General features: G+C 34.5%; 1 protein-coding gene across 5 annotated transcripts in view; it reads right to left on the reverse strand.

The window, feature by feature from the left end:
* Positions 1–20,864, reverse strand: part of DPYS (dihydropyrimidinase) — a 136,378-nt gene that overhangs the window by 10,630 nt on the left and 104,884 nt on the right. The window lies entirely within an intron of this gene.

Below are 20,864 nucleotides of genomic sequence, written 5' to 3' on the forward strand. Positions count from 1 at the left end.
TGTGCAAAGGACTTTTTACGGTTATCCACTACCCTTAACCCCCAACTTTTTTTTTCAAACTTCCAGGCTTAAAAAGTAAAAACAAAAGATATCTAGACAATATAGAAGGATAGATATATGATAGATAGATAGATGGATAAACAGTGCTTTGAAATTATATGATACATTAAAAAGCATGAGATTAAAACAAAAGGGGATTCATGAAGTCCCAGTATGAAACAAGAATGCTTTCCAATTATCTTATTGACTCTGAGTCTATTATAACAATGAGCTTATTTTATAGTACATCATAACAATTGAGGGAATTTTTCAGGAGCTCCTGTTTATACCAGTTTTGGTTGTAAGGGGGTCCTTGTTTGCATGTATTGGAAGACTAATAGGTAAAGTCTGTGTATTTGTAAATCATACTAAGAACCAGAAATAAAGTAGGATCCTATTGATTGTGGAATGGCTAAATAAAGTGTGATGCATAAATATGACTATAACTATGAATATTACCGTGCCAAAGGAAAATAGATATGAAGCAATCTAGAGAAGCATGGAGTCTTTATGTGGAAAAAAGAGGCAAAATAAAGAATACAGAATCAAGAAAACAACACACACTATAACTATAACAATATAAATGCCAGCATTCAGGTAGCACAGTGCTGGATCTGGAGTCAGGAAGAATTATTTACTGAGTTCAAATCTGGCCTCAGATATTTAGCAGCCTGGGCAAATCACTCATCTCCCATTTGCCTCCTTTTCCTCATTTGGGAAATGAACCAAAGAAACCATTCTAGTATCTTTGCCAAGAAAACTCCAAATGGGGTCACACTGAATCAGACAAAATTGAAAAAAATGATAGAACAACAACAAATAACAATATAAATAGAAAGAACAAAAAAAAATGAACACTGGGTTAGTATAATAACCAAGGATATCCCCAGAAAGTAACTGAGAAAATTCATCTCTCTCCTCTTTATTTTTCAGAGGTAGGGATCATGGATAGCAAATATTCAACATATATTATGGACATGATAATCATAGACTTTATTCTGAAAGGGACCTCAGGGGTCACCATATCCAATCTTCTCATTTAACAGATGAGGAAACTGAGATTAAGAAAGATTAAATGACTTGTGATTTTCCCAAGATCACTCAAGAATTAAGTGTTAGAGCAGGACTTGAAACAGATATTGGATCTTGCGTACTCTGACTCAAGAGAAAGTGGGGAAAAAAAGGTCATTTTGGCAAAATGAGTGAAAATTGGGTTGGCTTAGTTAAAGAATAGAAGTAAAGAGGCCAGGTAGGGGGTAATTTCTATTGCTCAAGAAATATTTTAATCCATTTTTAAAATGTGATTCTAATATTTATTATATGGTACTCAATAGTCTGAAAGAATTAAAGTTCTAACTTCCATTCAGAAATTTCTTATTCCCCAGTCCTATTGTCCTATTCATTTTGGTTACTGGGATTTCACTGGTATCAGGAACTCTCAACAGAGATCCCACCCCCCAGCACCTTCTCAGTAACTTAAGTCTTAGGCACTGAGAGACTGTGACTTGACTAAGCATACAATCAGTGTCTGTCAGAGATGGCACTTGATTCCAGTCTTCCTGACCCTGAGGGCAGCTTTTTTTATCCGTTATGCTATGATTCCTGTTATTATTGTTTAAAAAATAATAAAAAAATTGAATTTATGTAATTCTTGAACCACAGAGCTCTAAGATCTTTCTGATAGTTTCAACTATCCTTCCACATCATTGTTTCTTAGACTGTCCAGATGTTATGTCATTCATGCTAACAACATTGTAGATGCAGTTTAGGCATAATTAGCAAAATTATTCTAAAGTGATTAATAACAGTAGAACGAAAGTGTCTTGGTCTCTTGTAAATTCCCAAGAAGGGAAGACATTTCCAAGCCTAGGGAGGACAGGAAGGGATTTTTAAAATGCTTATGGGGAACATAACAAAAAAGTTACTTTTCAAGCAAAGAACTACAGATTTGACCAATGGCCTTAATCCCTTTAACCAAAAAACAAATAAACAAACAAAACATGGCATTTGTATTGCTTTTAGTAACTGTTTCCTTGGGCATTTTCTAATTTTTTTTTGGTGCTTAAGTTTTTCTTAAAAGAATAATTATGCCAGGCAAGGCAAATCAACTACCATTTACTATGTGTTGGCCACTATGTCAGGTGCTAGGGATACAAGACAAAACCAGAATGTTTCCTTCCCTTAAGTAGTTTATATTTGAGGCAGGGAATGGGGGAAAGGAGGGCAGAGAAAAAGATAACAAGTATATAGAAAAATAAATACAAGACAATTTGGAGAAAGTAGAACAACTGGAGAGTCAGGAAAGGCTTAATAAATGTTTGTTGAATTGATTGAATTGAATGAGCTGGCACCTGAACAATATTTGAAGGAGCTAAAAAATTCTGAGGTACAGGTGAGAAGACACTAAATTCCCATTGTGGATGACAACCTATATAAAAGTAGGAAGATCAGAGATCTTTAGGTTTATGGACAGCTAGTTTATGTTCAGCTAGTATAGTTTATGGTTTTGCTAGAAGGAAAGTAACATGAAATAGGTCTAGAAACATTCTCTTCTCAACTGTGCTTCTTAGTCTCCATATTATGTCACTTTGGCCCAGTTGCCTTCTCCCCCTAGAATATTGCTCCATCATTCAAGCCTCCTTCTCCTATTGGTCTATTCCTTCCAGGGATCACTATTTTGGTTACAATAAATAATGTTGCTTGCCTGCTTGGAAAGGTCGATGGCTGCCAGGCTGTGACAGACAGGCTTTAAATGCCAGATAGGGGCTAATATTTTATCCTAGGAGCAATGGAGCTATGTGATCCTGAGCAAATTATTCAACCCTTTTTGCCTCAGTTTCCTCATCTACTAAATGAACTGGAAGAAATGGCAAACCATTCCAGAACTTTTGCCAAGAAATGTCAAATGGAATCATGAAGGATTGGACACAATTGAGATAACAGAATAAAGCAGGGAGCTACAGAGGTTTTTTGAGCAAGATAATGAAATGGGCCAAATTAAATTTTTTTTTTATTTAAGATACACTTAATGGAATAAAACTAACTTAACACCCACTCCTTGGATGTCTCATCAACTGGCATAGCTCAAAAGCAGTCATCCTCTGTTTGTGTTGAGTTAGGTTTATTTCACTAGTGGATTCATTCATATAATAGCAGTTTTCATTGGTCACTTTGCCTGAGGAAACTTGCAGTTTATTTAATTCCCTTGGAGCACATATAGACAGGTTTGTCTCTGTATATTACCGAGTGCCTTGGATGACTTACTGAGTTCTAGTCACATACATCACCAAGACTAAAAATGTGACAAAGGCAAAAACCCTGAAGGGTAAAAATTTAGACTATTATCCAATTTAGTAACTTTGATATCATTCACATTATAGCTGCAGGAAAACAGTTTATCCATTGCTAATAGCTTTCTATTATATTTTAAAAGATTTAATTGCTCTTACTCATGAGAAAAATTATTGAAGGGCAGCCCAAAGGAATTCCTTTATTTGGTTTGCAGGGAGAAGAATGAGAAGGGTAGCTAAAAGTCTGTGCCAAACTGACCCTCCTTATTATAAGAAAAATTATTTTAAGTTGTTTTACATTATTTTTTCCATTTCACTCATTTAACATATAAGCTAGAAAGGTTATATGAATAATAGAAAGCTATTGAAAACCAGATATTTATAAGATATCTGGAATATAGAGGCTGTGAGAAGGAATAAAAAAAGAATTAGATTTGAAATTAAGAGAAATTGGGTTGAAATCTGGGATTCACAGTTTGGAACTAAACCCCTCCAAATTTTTTTTAAACTGAGCATAGCCTCCCTGCCCCCCCCTTTTTTTTTTTTTACCTATTTAACCTTCTTTGCTTCAGTTTCCCCATCTGTAAAACAACCTGAAGAAGGAAGTATCAGACCACTCCAGGACCTTTGCCAAGAAAACTACAAATTGGGTCATAAAGGATTGGATACAATTAGAATAACAACAACAAAAAAGGGAGCTACCAGATTTATCTCAGAAAGATTAAAGAAAAAAGAAAAGAACCCATAGGTACAAAAATAATGTACAGCAGTCCTTTCTGTAGTATCAAAGAACTCAAAACTGTGGGGGTTCCTATCAGTTAAGGGAATGACTCAACAAAATGTGGTATATGAAAGCAGTGGAATATTATTTTGCCAAATGAAATGACAAAAGGGATAGGTTCACAGAAACCTGGAAAGGCTTGTATGAATTGATGCAGAGTGAGGTGAATAGAACCAAAAGAACACTTTATATAATAATAATGCTTGAAAGACTTAAGAACTCTGATCAGGACACAATGACTGATTATGATCCCAGAAAACTCATGCAGTGCACTATCAACAGAGAGATAATGGTCTCAGAGTGAAGAATGAGACATCTACTTTGGACATGTCCAGTACGAGAATTTGTTTTGCTTGACTATCCACATTTGTTAAAAAAGGATTTTTCTTCCTTGGGGTAGAGGTAGAAGGTAGTAATAGGAGGGACAGGGAAAGGAGCACAAATAATTGCTAATTAAACTAAAACAAAAAAGTCTGGCTCTGTTACTTATTAGTTGGTGGGTAACCTTAGACAAATCCCTGAACCTCTGAGTCTCAGTTTCTTTATTAGTAACATGGTCTGATAGTAAAACATACACTACTTAGTAACTCCTTACTGCTTTAAGGAGCAAGTCAACATTTATTAAGCACTTACAATGTGTTAGGCACTGCGCTATATCAAATAAGATAATGTATGTAAAAGTGTTTTTTAAACCATGAAGCTGTATAAATATGACTTGTTACTGGTAAATGTTTCAGGCCCAATACAATAATATCAGTCAAGGATGCATGCATTTTAATACAAGTTCAAGTGTTAACCCACCACTTTGAATATTTCTATATTGATTTGTATGTAGTAAACACAATAGTGTGCCATAATAGAGAGCTAGACTTTTTTTTAATTAAAGCTTTTAATTTTCAAAATATATGCAAGGATAATTTTTCAACATTGACCCTTGTAAAACCTTGTGTTCCAAATTTTCACCTCTTCCCCCCACTCCCTCCTTTAGATAGCAAGTAATCCAATATATGTTAAACATGTTAAAAATATGTTAAATCCAATATATGTATACATATTTGTGACATTATCTTTCTGCACAAGAAAAGTCATATTAAAAGGGGGGAAAATGAGAAAGAAAACAAAATACAAGCAAACAACAACACACACAGTCCTCTCTCTGGATGTAAATGGCTCTCTTCATCACAAGATCATTGGAACTTGCCTCAATCATCTCATTGTTGAAAAGAGCTTCGTCCATCAGAATTGATCATCATATAATCTTGTTGTTGCTGGCTAATTTATTTTAAGAAGAACTGGATTTAAATCCTGCCTCAAATACTTCACAACTATAATATTCTGAGCAAAACATTTATTCTCTCTGATCTTCAGTTTCTTCATTTGTAAAATGAGAATAAAAATAACACTTACCTCGTAAGACTACTGTGAAGCTCAAACAAAATAATAAAAAAGGTGCTTTGTAAATCTTAAACACAATATAAATGTGAACTATAGCCATTATATCTTCTTATATGGAACATGAAAAATGCTAGGGAATGCATCTGGGTTAACGGTATTTAGCTAACATAAAACAATAACAACCACCACCACCCACTATTTCACCATAAGCCAAATTAGAATCACATCATTGGAATTTTCCTTCTTAGGGGTTACAGTGGAAAGACTTTTGGATTTAGAATCAGAGAATCTTATCTCTTTCTACCTGTGTAACTCTAGACAAGCTGCAGTAGCTCTTTGGTCTTCCATAAAATGAGGCAGGGAAAAACATTGCATCAGGTGACCTGTGAGGTCTGTTCTAGAGAATTTGATCATTTTGCAATAGAATTAAAGACCTTCTTTAGCCTACTAAGCTCACTTCAGATGTTACTTCCTCCAAGAAGCCAACAACAGTATTGAGATAATTGTAAAGTGCTTAGCAGAGTGCCTAGAACATAGTGGGCACTATATAAATTAGCTTTTATCATCATTATCATCGTCATCATTATCTGGCAATTATTTCATGTATATTTTAAATCAGGGGATTTTAACCTGGGGTTTATGCATTAAAAAATAATATTTCAATATAATTAATTTTTTTCGGTAATTCTGTGATAAGACAGTAGATGGATCATTGTCCCTCTAGTCAAAATAAAGACTTAGACACTTGCTAGCTATTTAATCATGGTCAAGTCCCTTAATCTCTATGTGCCTGAGTTTCCTCATTTATAAAATGGGTGTAATGATAATAGCAACGTAATGAGGCAATCAGTCTCATGGCTTCAAGACCAGAATTCAAATTATGCCTTTAGCCCTCAGACTTGGAAGGTTGTTGTTAAATGAGATAAAATTTGTAAAAAGTGCTCAGTACAATGACTGGCACATAGTAAGCACTATATAAATGTTTAATCCTTTTCTATTTAACATTATTATTGTAAGAAGGGGTCCCAGGCTACACTGAACTGATGAAGTGGTTCATTACATACAAAAAGGATAAAACCCCTACTTTAAGGCTCATAATGTTTTTCATGCTAGCTACTCTCCTTCCTCAAAATGTCTTTCACTGACTTATGTATACATGTGTTGTATGTATCATGCATGAAGAAATCTTTTTGAAGGCAGGGACTGTTTCAACTTCTTTCCTTCCTTCCTTCCTTCCTTCCTTCCTTCCTTCCTTCCTTCCTTCCTTCCTTCCTTCCTTCCTTCCTTCCTTCCTTCCTTCCTTCCTTCCTTCCTTCCTTCCTTCTTTCCTTCCTTCCTTCCTTCCTTCCTTCCTTCCTTTCCTTCTTTCTTTCTTGCATATAATTAGTGAGTTGCCTATGTCTGCTGAGCTGAGGTGAATTTGTCAAATCGATTTGACTTTTAGTCACTTTCAACCTCATATAGAATCAAACTCCCTCTTGGCCTTGAAGGCTTCTGGAAGCCTATCAGCCTTGGCTCTGAGCCAAAACCTCCTCATCCTTTTAAAAAGTGGTCAAGATAGTAGAGAAATTTAGGATATAGATTTGTTATTTTAACAGTCTCTTTGAAGTGACAGGTTGTGTCACTTTGGAGTAGCCCAGGCAGGCCTCCTAAAAGATGAAAAGTTGTCATTTCCCATGCATCACCATTATTAAGCAAAGCTGCTACCCAGTGTACCCATCAATTTCAACTCCCTTATGTGTCCAAATTATACTCTGGGCTCCTAAGGAACAGAAAATCAAGTTGTCAGTTCAATCCTATTTAGGACAATGCCTTAAATCTTCTCTGGGCCTAAGTAGATGGCAGATGATTTTAATACAGGTCCATGAAAAGTGGACCAAGTATGAACAGAAGTAAAATGGGCTCATTATCCTGCAAGTTGGTTCTTGAAGTTTCTGATGACAATGACATCTGGGGAAAAAGTTGATTTGTATTATGGTATCCAGAGCTAATACTTAATTCAAGTCATTAAAATATTCATTTGTACCTACTATGTACAAAAGAGATAGAGAGGTATTGAAGAAAAGCAATCAGCCTCATAGCAAAAAGACCAAGGTTCAAGTTCTGGCTTTAATACTCAGTAACTGCACGACCCTGGTCTAGCCACTTAACTTCTACATGGTATCAAGCTCTGATAGAACCAGATCCCTGTGGGCAGCATGTTGACTTAAGAAACTATAAATTCACAACATGAATAGAAGGTTGGGCCTAAACTTATATAGATTCATCTTCCTGAATTCAAATCTAGCCTTAGATACTTAGCAGCTGTGTGACCCTGAGCAAGTCACTTAATCAACTTGCCTCAATTTCTTCATCTGTAAAATGAGCTAGAGAAGAAATGGTAAATCACTTTTGTATCTTTGTCATAAAAACTCCAAATGGGATCATAAAAATCAGTCATGACTGAACAACACACAACAATAACAATTTTATATTATATTTTAATCTCTTTTTGTTAAATAGTTCTCAATCACATTTTAATCTGGTTCTGGTCTCACTTCCAAGGGCTGAGTTTAATATCTTTACTCTAGGCCAGTGGTCCTCAAAATTTTCTTTTCAGTATCCTTTTATACTATTAAAAAGTATTGAGGATTTATTCAAAGAGTTTTTATTGATGTGGGTTATTTTTATAGATATTTATCATACTCGAAATAAAAACTAATTTTGAATGTGTAGACCCCTGGACTCTAGACCACACTTTGTGATCTACTGATTTGTTTAAGACTCTAATTTGAAAAGAAGATGCCAACATATTAATTCTTTATATCAATTAAATCACAAGTTATTATTTCTTATCTCTGGTGGCTAAATCTCGATGCTAATCCCTGATAATAACAAAACATAGATGAAAGAGTTCCTATTGTCAAGGAGCTTATGTTCCACTATATGATAACAAGTATATAAATACTTTATACATAAGCTCCACTATATGATAACAAGTATAAAGTATTTACATAACAGTAAATAGAATATAGGGAGTGGTGAGAACTCTTTAGAAATTCTTGAGGAGAGAAAGAACATTGAAAGTTAAGGGGAACAGGGAAGGCTATTTAGAGGAGGAAGCACTTGAACTGAGCCTAGCAGAAAGATCCAAATCAAAAAGGAAGAGAAAAGGAGAGTTTATTCCATAGATGGGATGTGATATGTGGATATGTACTAAGAACATTAGCAAATCAAGTTCTAATTTTGTTGGAACAAAGCACATCCTACACAATCATTTTCAAAAAGCAGAAAACTAAAGCGTTGAGAAGCACTATGAAACACAAATTAGACATGAGTAATTTTAAAAATTAATATGATATAAAGTGAGTAATATTACAGATAAAGGGCTGATCTTTGATTGAATAAGATCTAGGTTCAAGATTTGTTTCTGATACCTACCTATGTAACGTTTAGCAAGTGATTTAACCTTGGAGTGTCTCTAAGCAAACCTTCTAAGACCACAAACCAGGAATGGGATGGCAATTAGTGTCAGCAGAGGATGCTTCATTTATCACATAAATGAAATCATAGCTCCAGAATTCCCTCTTCAAAACAAACTAAAAAAAAACAACACTTAACACATTCCTGTGGGAGATGATGTTAAAGAAGAATGAAGTATATCTGAGCATATCCAATAAAGGAATAAGCCTGGTTTTGAGTAATTTATGGAATCCATCTCACTGATTCATAGATTTAGAGCTAGGTAATGCAGTAGATAGAGTGTGAGGGCTAGAGAATCAGGAAAACTCCTCTGGATTCAAATCTGATCTCAGTTACTAATCAATATTTACTGTGCTAAAAATGAAACATCTTAGTATCATTATAAAAATAGTTTTGATCCCCATGGATCTCTTAAAACGGGTCTTAGAAAGCCTAAGGGATACTTGGACCACAGATTGAAAACCATTGCACCTCAAGGAGAGAACCTTGGATCTGAGTTGGAAGAACTGAGTTCGAATCCCTGTTGACATTTTTAAAAATTAATTTATTTATTTTAATACATATTGATTTATGAATCATATTGGGAGAGAAAAATCAGACCCAAAGGGAAAAACCATGGGAGAGACAAAAATAGAGAAAAAAGAAGTGAACTTAGCATGTATTGATTTACATTCAATTTCCGTAGTTCTTTTTCTGAATGCAGATGATATTTTCTATCCAAAATCTATTGGGATTGCTTTGGATCACTGAACCACTGAGAAGTACCAAGTCTTTCATAGTTGATCACTGCACATTCTTGCTGTTATTGTGTACAATATATTCCTGGTTCTGCTTGTTTCACTTAGCATCAGTTCATGTAAACTTTCCAGGCCTTTCTATAATCAGCTTGTTCATCATTTTTTATTGAATATGTTCCATTACCTTCATATATCATATCTTATTCAACAATTCCCCAACTGATAGGCATTTACTCATGTTCCAATTCTTCCACAAAAAGAGCTGCTACAACGATTTTTGTATGTATGGGTCCTTTTCCTTCCTTTATTATTTCTTTGGTATACAGACAGACCCAAGAGAGACACTGCTGGGTCAAAGACTATGTACAGTTTTATAGCCCGTTGGGCATAATTCAAAATTGCTATTAAGCATGGTTGGATCAATTTACAACTCCACCAACAATGCATTAGTGGCCTAGTTTTCCCACATCCCCTTTAGCAATAACTTTTCCTGTCATTTTAGCCAATCTGAGAGATGTGAGGTAGTACCTTAAAGTTGTTTTAATTCTCTAATTAATATGATTTAAAGCATTTTTTCATATGATTATAGATGACTTTATTTTGTCATCTCAAAATTATCTGTTCAAATTTTTTTGATTATTTATCAGTGGGGCAACCCTACTGACATTAATTAGCCATGTAGCCACAAACAAGTTAATCTTTTTGAATCTCCCTTTCCTCATCTGCAAAATCAGTATATGATGTTTATACAACTGACTTCACATGGTAAATGTGAAATCTACAAAATGTGAACTGTTGTTATTATTCATATTATTATAATATTATTATTATTATTATTATAAAATTATAGCACTGCCTGACAGAATTTCTATTACTGCATGCAGGTGTGACAAAAAAAGACTGTTTATCTTTTTTGTTGTTGTTGTCGTTTTTTCTCATGAATATTTTACACAAGAATCCCAGAATAGCTTGCCTTTATGTACAGTTTCTGATTTACTCTTAATTTGGAATCATAAAATAGAGAGTCATTATACTGTTCTGGAAAAGCAGGAAGATGGGTTCCGATCTTATCATAGGCATTAGCTATGTGATTCTGGGCAAGCCATTTGACCTCACTCAGCCTCAGTTTTCTCATATATAAAATGAGGATAATAGTCATACCTACCTCCCAGTGTTGTTGTGAAGATCCAGTGAGATAATGTGTGTATAGTATAATTTTTGTATAGTATAATTTGTGAACTTTAAATATAGTATAATTTGCAAACTTTAAAGTAAATGGGACTGAGTGGATAAAGTTTTCTCAGTTTATGAGACTAGTTTATGAGACTAGGCCTAAGTCGCATGATCGCTATACCCAGAGCAAGAAGATAAGGTCTTGGGCTGCAGGTTGTAGAGAGTCATATGGTCTCTAAAGGTCAGACCCAGAGGAAGTAGACAACATTAGTCAAGGATGGTTATGTCCTTTTAGTCTATCCAATGAAAAGACTCAGGTCTTTTGCCTTTTAAATCTTGGACAAGCCAAAAACTGATCAGGTTCATGAGCACATGGTAGGACCTGGAATAGCTCCGAGGTATGCTTGGGCTTCTCCTTGCAGGGACTAAATAAGTGCTTTCTCTTTGTACCTGAAGATTTCTCTGATTAGTTAATTTGGGAAAGGGGGTCTAGTACCTGTCCCCCACAAAAGAATTATGGAAATGTTACCTATTGGTATTTTCAGTCAGTTAACATTTCTATTAAGCCTTTACTATGTATCTGGCATTGACCTAAGTACAATGGAAACAGAGGCCAAAAAACAGTTCTTGCCCTTTAAAAACACACATTCTAATTGGGGAGATAAGATTTAAACAAGAAAGTGGTCTCAAAGAAAAAGTTTGAAGGTTGGGGGGAGGCAGGAACAGAAACCAGGGAAGGCTTCCAGCAGAAGGTGAGATTTTAGTTGAATCTTGAAGGAGAATGCAAATAGAATTCCTGGGAGGGAGGATGGACAACACAATGGCACAGACTTCTACATTCCAGGAATAAATAGCAAGGGAACCAGGAGATTATTATTGAGTAACTGAGGAAATGGAAATTAGGAGATTAGGAAAGACAACTACTAATATCGAGTTTATTGGGTAAATCATTAAGGATACCACCAAAGTAAAGGAAATTAATCGAATTAATTTGGAATTAGAGTACCCAGGTCCTTTTCTTTGCAACTTCTTGTTGACTTTAGAAAAGTCATGTTATCTTGCTGGGTCTCTTCTATAAGACAAGAGAGGGGTTCTCAATGACATCCCTTGAAACTCTAAATCTCTAATCCTGAGCCTTCTTCTCAAAAATATTCTAGGACCCTAATTTCAAGAATCAAACCATTTACTCATAGAATCATATGTTAGAAGGAAAATGCAATTAGAGATCATCTAACACAGTCCTTTTATTTTACATAAAAATAAACTGAGAAGCAGTGAAAGATGTATCCAAGTCATGCAGCTAATACAAGATAGAACCAGAATTTAAAATCAGGTATCCTGATTTCCAGTACAGGAATACTTTCACCATACCTGAAATTCATCCTTTAGAAATTTTTAAAAGCAAAACTAGTGCCTTGAAACCTTATTTCCAAATTTCAACTGAAGGAGACTCCTAGATCCAAAAATTACAAAAATGATTTCCATATGGAGAAAAGCAATTTTCTTAAAGTAATAGGAAACATTTTTCAATGTTCCAAAATACAGACCAGTCCTTCTGCTGTCATCTAGCATCTTTAGCCTCTTCCTGAGGTAACATTAGTCAATGAGCCAATATATGTGGGTAGATAGGATATATAGGATCATGGAGTTAGGAGCTGGAAAAGACCTTTAGAGGCTGCCTAGTCCCACCCTCTCTGATTATATTTGGAAATATCTCTTGAGTTCAATTTAGAACAGCTGAAAAGAAGACTCTTTAAAGGGAGTGGTCAAAAGGATTGAATGTTTTTAGGAAAGTGATTCTTCAAGGGTATGCAGAAAATCAAGCAATCATTGTTCTGTTTGTTAAAGCAAAATGAAAACTGAACTTTACCTTGGGCATTGTAACTATGCATATTGCATGATGGAATTTTTTCCATTGTCTGAAAAGTCTATATCTGCAACTCTGAAAAGATGTTAGAGAAAGATTTTCAAAGCTATTAATGTAACTCTCTGAACTTCTCTCCCTCTAAGCAGAAATGCTTAGAAGAGAATAATCTAAAATATATTTTAAAATTTATCTCCAGGTGTGTGCCTAAAATATAGAATATAGATTTTTCTTCCATACCCCCAACCAATTGATTGACAGGTGAGAAAGATTCCTATAGAAGTTTTAGGGCTATTTTGCAATTCCTTTTCTCCTTCATCCCTTAAATAGAAATCTACAGAAGTTGTTCATTTTCTTATGCTTCATCTTGTGTCGTCTGATATGATTGTTTTTCTAATGTGACTGTTCTTCTTGAAGAAAATTATATAGCTTAACTAACTTTATGGTTGGCTCAGACCCAGAATAGTATAATTGGTTCCCTTACCAGGCCAGATCTCCATTGAATGAGAGAAATAATTATTTCTCTCTTATATTTATCACCAATTATTTATAGATTAAGAATTTTTTTTCTATTTCTTCATTCAGAAATAAACCTGTTGGCTATATAGTCAGCCTTTGAAGGACATTATTGATCTTGCTTAATAATTCAACTATATATATATATATATATATATATATATATATATATATATATAAAACACTAGATGCAGGAGATTTCAGCTGCATGTCAGATAAAAAAGGACCCAAAGCTTTCAAGGTCCAGCACTAAAGCAGATGCTAACATATCTTTAATTTCATTTCCTGTACCAATTTATGATACATTTGACAGTGTCCAAAGACATTTATCTAGGTGGAATTGTCACCCTACCCAACTAGAAAAATTTTACCAAGAGAATCTTATGTAGGTGAATTCTGGCTCATTGTGTTCTACTCAGGCTTATGTGTGGGGTACCCTTTGTCTATTTTGCTGGGGGTGTCTGGGAATAAAAGGCATCATCCAAGTCATATCCCCTGACAACCTCATTAGAATAATCCTACCTCTCATTATAATATTCATTCTCTCATTAATTATTAATTAATCAGAGTTGATTTTCACCTGTCAGAAATACCTATTCTTCCAAGGATGTATAAGCATCTGTAGGAGAGGTCTTTGGGTTATGCAAGGCAGCCAAATGAATAGTGATCTTTTAAATTAATTACTAGTTATAATTAATAAAATGATCAATTACCTAGAAATTATGTCTCTTGAATTTTTTTATGCATCATACCAGGTAGTCTTTACTCTCAGGCTAACAAACTGAATCCTGCTACTAGAATGCTCTTGGAATTAGAAATCTGGTTGATATTACTTCAAACTCTGAAATTACTTTTTTGCAAGATCATAAGATATCAAAGGATGGGGAGTTGGAAGATATCTCAGAGACCTAAATAACTAACCTCCTCCTTTTTGCATGATGAAACCAAGACTCAGGAAAGTTAAATGATTATTGAAGCCTGAGAAAAGAAAGTACTCACCCAGAAAGTCCTTGGACACCGTCAAATATATCATAAACTGATATGAGAAATGAAATTAAAGATGTGTTAGGATTTGCTTTAGTCATGAACCTTGAAAGCTTTGGGTGCTTTTTTAAATCTGATTTGCAGCTGAAACCTCCTATATCTGTTTTTTCCCCAATTAGAATGGGAGATCCTTGAAAGAAGCAAGTATTGTTTTTCTGTTTCTAAAATTAGAGTTTAGCACAGTTTGCATATGGTAAATGTTGACTAAATATTCATTCATTCATTCATTCATTCATTCCCTGAGGCCACAAAGCTAGATGGTACATGCTATGTGGATAGAGAGAATGAAGAAGAATCCAAACAGGTTAACACGATATTAAGCCATTTCTGTGTGTCAGGCACTATGCTAAGTGTTGGGAATACAAATTCAATCAGAAAGAAAGACAGTCCCTTCCTTCAAAAAATGTAAATTTTAAGAGGGAATATAATACATAAAAAGAAAATGAAAAAGCAAAAGTGAGAAAAGCAGGGTGTGAGAAATGGTCATGGAAGAGAAAGTCCAGAGTAGAGGAGCATGTTTAACCTGGCTCTCCTTAGAATGGAGACTCAGAAGAGCCAGTCAAGCAGAGGAAAAGGCTGAAGGGAAGCAAATATTTCCAATATGAGAAATCTAGGAGTGAAATGGAAGTATTCTCCCCACAGATTTATCATGCATGTTACCTATTCCTGAGTGTCTGAAAGAAAGAAAACCTACATGTATCAAGTGCTTACTATATGCCAGATATTGGAGACTTTGATAAGAAGTGTTTTGATGTGCAATGATTCAAAGATAAAGAAAAAAAATTCAAATTGCTTGAATGAGTAGAAAGGAAACATTATTTTGAAAAAAAATTAAGGCCCTGAATACCAATACTAATAAAAAGAACTGGGGGAGGGAGAAGGGAAAAACTCTTTATAAGGAAAGAATAAATCTATCCTGTCTCTAGAGAAAACATATTTGGAAAAAAAGGAAAGTAAATATAAGCCTTTGATAAAGACTTTTCAGCTGTGAAATGTAGCAATGGCCCTCTATTGACAAAAGAATCTTGGTTAGAAAGAAGAAAGAGAGAGCACTTTCATAAAACCTAAATTTACTCCTTTGAAATTTCTACGAATTATTTCTAAGTATATCCCCTGACAACTGAATCACTTTCATAGAACTACAAGAGCATAGAATTTCAGTCAGAAGGCATCTCAGTGGTCATCTTATTCATCCCATACTATCTGAAAGAACTCTCTCAACAATATATTCAAAAAAATGTTAAGAAAATTCCTGGGATGGAAAAGGATAATCATATCCATCGATTGATTGAGAGAGAGAATCACAGAGACTGAATGTAGATGGAAGCATAGTATTTTCATCTTTTGTAGTTGGTTGGTTGTTTTCTTTCTCATGGTTTCCCCCACTTCCCTCTTTTTGGTCTTGATTTTTCTTGCACAACATAACAAACATGAAATAAATCTTAAAAGACTGCACGTATTTAACCTATATCAGATTTCTTGCAGTCTTGGGAAAGAGAGAGATAAGGAAGAGAGGGAGAAAAGTTTAGAACACAAAGTCTTACAAAAATGAATGTTGAAAACTATTTTTACATGTATTTGGAAAAATGAAATACTATTGAAAATGTAGGGGGAAAGAAGAAAAAAGAAAGAAAACCCCCGGAAGGAACTAACAATAAGATAGAACTGACTTTTTTATGCATTTTGCTAAGCAGTTTACATATATTATCTCATTTGATCATCATACTAATCTTGGGAGGTAGATGCTCTTATTATACCCATATTACAGATGAGAAAACTGAGGCAAACATCTGATACCAGATCCAAACTCAGCTCTGTCTCCAAACCCTATCACTGGAAATACTGAAAAGTGTCACATGGGGCTACATAGTAAACAGAGACAAAATGTGACTCTAGGTCTTCCTAATCAACTAACTCTGCTATAATGTCCTATTCTGTCAATCTCCCAAATTATACTTTTGCAATGACCTCTTAACTGGTAGCCAGTCTTTCCCACTATAAAATCTGGCATTCTGGTGACATTCTATTCTTCCTAAAACACTATTTAAATTACCTTCACCATCAATAACACATCTTACATCATTAGTATTCTAGAGAGTGGCACTTTTGTTCAGGCCAAAATGCAAAGCCACCAGAGATTTATTACTGGCAAGCATGAAAACTAAAGAGAAGTCCCGGGATCCTAGCTTCCCCTCTAGCTCTCTCTTGCCCTGAGGTTTATTTAACATTCCAGCTACCAGAGTCTGTTTGAAGAATCTATCTCTCTGCACAATGATATATCCTTTCATATATATTACCTCATCTGATCTTTACCCAAACTCTGACTAATGGGTGGGGTAGGTATACAATCTATTGTTTTGTCATTTTTTGGAGGGTAAGATATAGGACTATATCTTACTTATCTTTAAAACCCTCAGCCCAGAACACTTAATTAAATAATATCAAACAATCCATTTACTGGTGAGGAAACAGACAGATTCAGTTATCTTTGTCTCAGGTCAACCAGTTAATAAGAGTCTAAGATGGGATTTGAACTCAGGTCATCCTGATTTCCAAGTCTAGTTAGTGCCCTATCCACCACCCAATATTGCTACTTATATACCATCTTGGGGATTAAAAAAAAACCTGAAATATTACATTCCCTTTTCAGTTATAAAAAAAAAAAAATAAGACCACTGTTCTTGCTTAAAATCTCCATGACCTACAGAAGAAAATTCAATTCGAGATTTTCAATCTCATGTCTGGAAACTTGATTTTTAAATATTTGATAATTAAGTTTCAACATTATTGATTTCTATTGTAACTCTGTGTTTTATGCTGAGAAAGAGTTCATAAGTTTCACTAAACTACCAAAGGGATCCATAATTATTAATAAAAGCTAACTTTTAGATATATGATGCTTGTGCCAGGCACTTGTGCTAAGTACTTAAAAAACATTAAACAAATATTTTATTTGATCCTCACAATTCTGGAAAGTAGGTGCTATTTCTATACCCATTTTAAAGATAAGGAAACTAAAGCAAATAGAGATTAGGCACTATTTCTCCCTACATTATATGGTGAGGAGACTAAGATAACAATGGTCAGGTGAAAATATATTTTAATTCAGTTTTCTTGACTTTAGGCCTCATATTTCTCTGTGCCACCCAGCAACAAAGACCAAAAAAAAAAAAACCCAAGAACCTTTGCCATTATCCATCATTCAGTCTGCACATCTGGCTCTGACCTACTTTTCCAGACTTATCATCTACCCTTCATTCCCCAGATCCCTCTGTTCTGGACAAATTGACCTATTCATTTTCTCCTGAATATACATTCTACTCTGTCTCATGATGTTCCCTGTTCTCTCCCCAAATTTAGAATGATTTCCCTCTTCTCTTATGTATCCAAATCCAATGAATTCTTCAAGAGTCAGCCTACGTGAAATTGTGTGACAAAAAAAAAAAAAAAATCACCTTGTGTTCCTGAAATAAACTGAGCATATTCTGTCTCTCCTTTGCATTCTGTCATCACTTTTTACAAGGAACCTATTTTCTTTTCCTTTTTTTCTCTTTAAAAATGGCTATTTGTTTATTGAAAGCATGGTTAAAATACATATTGACAGCAAAATGTTAGTTCAAATCAAATATAATGTTAATCAAACCTTTCCTCATAATTGTTCATGCTTTTGCCCGCTTCTTTTATTCTCTGTCTTTGCCATACGAATCCATCTCAAGCACTGAGTTGACTGTCTTCTGACATGACTCTCAGGGCCATAGAGTAGCCATAGCCAGATACAACTCTCTGACCTCTCTTTCTTTTTTGATAGTTTGATGCAATAATCTGAGTTCAAGTTTAAACTAGTTTGAGACTAGCTTTCCTGGTATGGCTCCTCTTCTTGTCTCCATGATTTCTGGTGTGCTTCCTACAACTTGGATTGATCAGGAAACCTATTTTCAATAGAGCTTTCTGTACTCTATCTTCAGACACATTTATTATTCTACAAATTCAAAGCTAACCTGCTGCCCACAGAGGCCATGTTTTAAAAATCAGGCAGTGCAATAGCATGAGCTAACATGTATATAACACATTAAAGTTTGCAAAACACTTTACATAGGTTACCTTATTTGATCCTCAAAAATACCCTGCAAAACTGGTGAGATTGATGTTGGCATATTACAGATAAGGGAACTGAGGTTGAAAGAGATTGACTTCTTCATGGCTACATAGTCTGAGGGAGAATTTGAACTCAGTTCTTCATGATTCCAACTCCAGCACTTTCTCAACTGTGTCTCTGTATTAGAAACCCCAAACTTGTAAGCAATGATGGCCTGGATTTGAAGCAGCTTTGTGAATGGAGTGCTAAGTTTTGAGTCAGGAAGGCTTAGGATCCTCCCTCAGATATTTAGGAAATATATACACAGAGACAAGTTTGAACATCTCTGCACCCCTTTCCATATAATCTCTATCTCATAGGTAGGAGATAACATTTTATGGTGTAAAATACTACTATATAGATGTGAGTATAATTATGATTATATGAATCCCATAATATCTTTCTCAGAGGGTTCTTGTGAGAATCAATCAAGAAAATATCTATAAAATGCTTTGTTGAATTATTTTCCCAAGAGTAGGGGTTGTTTAGGATCAAGCCACCCATTGTCAATCACTTCTGTCCAAGGTTGACAAATGGTCTGTAGTCCTGGATCCTTGTCTTTATAGGAGGGAACACATTGGCCACTAGATTCATTGGCATTATGTTCAACTCAAATGAACCCAGTGACTATAGACAAACAAACCACTCTTGGCTCAAAAGCAGAATTGTTCTCTGAAATTAATTTGCTATCTATTGTGCTAGAGAAGCACTTCTGGTAAAGCATTGTTAAGAAGAAGCACATTTAGAAGACAGTAGGGAAGTCTGTAGAATAGGATTTTTGCATGCTTCATGTTTTTTAAAACTGTGGACATGCTGAGAACAATCATTATAAGAAAGAATTGTTTGAGAATTACATCAGAATGACTAATTAGTAAGGGTTACCAAGGTGATAGCTAATTAGGTTTGTACTATAGGTACTCAGACCTTGGATAAAAAGATCCTTATTTCTTCAGAAATTTATCAAAAGACTTTGTTTTATTCACCCAATCTAAGAGTGATAATTGATTCTCATGATTCATAAATAAAACTTCTGGTAGACTTTTCTTACTTCAGGACTCACATAATCACAAGATTTGGAGTTGGAAAAATCTGCAGTCAATTGGACTAACATTTTTTAAAAAAGAATTCCTATTATAATATAGGATGTACCAAAAATTTTGTTGCAATTTGAATATCCTAAGGCTTTTATATAATGAGAAAAATTATTTTGCTATTAAATTAATAACCAATTATTAATTTGGGATCCAGGCTTTTCTCCTTTATTTCCTAATTTTAGGCCCAATTCCTATAAAAAGTTAATCAATCATGACTGATTGATGAGATTGCCCTAATCCTCAAATTACATGCTCATTAATCTTGAACTAGACCCCACTCAACTAGGAGATCTTACTTCTATTTATAATATGGACAGAATCCAGTCTAGAGAAGTTTTTACCCTGAGGAAATGAGCCCCTCTCTTTGTACCCTCCTTTAAAGTTTAGGATAACCCAGATCATGAAGGAGAAAATCAATCAGAGTGGTTTGGATGGAAATGAATTTGCATGTCTGATTTGCTGGAGGTGGCTAAATCTCATGATCAAGCTAAATTCTCAGATGATTTCTAGCCTACCTCCTCATTAAATGTTTACCAATTAGAGTTAATATTCAGTTGTCAAAAATATTTCCTTTCAAGTATTTCTAAATTTTTTAACTTCATTCTTTTGTCTTTGGTCATCAGTTTATTGATTGCCAGCTAGCCTAATTAATAAATTCATTATTAATTACCCAGAAACTGTTTCTCAGGGTTTTCCCACACATATATATATATATATTTACATATGATCATATGTGTATATATGTATGTAAAGATAGATATCTTAATGTTAAATCTTTAATATATATTTAATATATATTACAGCGCATATATATTCATGTATATAAAATATATTTACATATAAATATGTTAAAGCTTTAGTAGCTTCAAACTGTACCAAGACTTTTGGAACACTTTGACTATATGACATTTGGTCATTGAATTTCATTGAAGATATTTAATAATGGGGATACTCTAAGCAACTCATTCCAATTTGGAGCAATATTATTAGTACTTTTATTTTCTGAAATCTAGTCTAAATTTGCCTCTAGGCCACTTCCACCCAGTGTCACTAGTTCCACTCTAGAACTGTTGCCAGGCTGAACAAGTTTAATATTTCTTCCAAGTTCATCTCATCATTTAATGACATTACTCTCTCTAAAGTTACCAATAGTCTTCTAATTATGAAATCTAATGGCCTTTTCTCAATCATTATCCTCCTTTATCCTTTGGCTTTAATGTTGATCACCTTCTATTCCAAAATACTCATTCTCTCTGGGTTTGGGTAATTTGATCTTTCTGATTCTCCTTCAACTGATTTAAAACTTTCTTCTTAGTTTTCTTTGCTGAGTCAAC

The sequence above is a fragment of the Sarcophilus harrisii genome, chromosome 1, assembly GCF_902635505.1.
Source record: "Sarcophilus harrisii chromosome 1, mSarHar1.11, whole genome shotgun sequence".
In the NCBI taxonomy this organism is placed as follows: domain Eukaryota; kingdom Metazoa; phylum Chordata; class Mammalia; order Dasyuromorphia; family Dasyuridae; genus Sarcophilus; species Sarcophilus harrisii.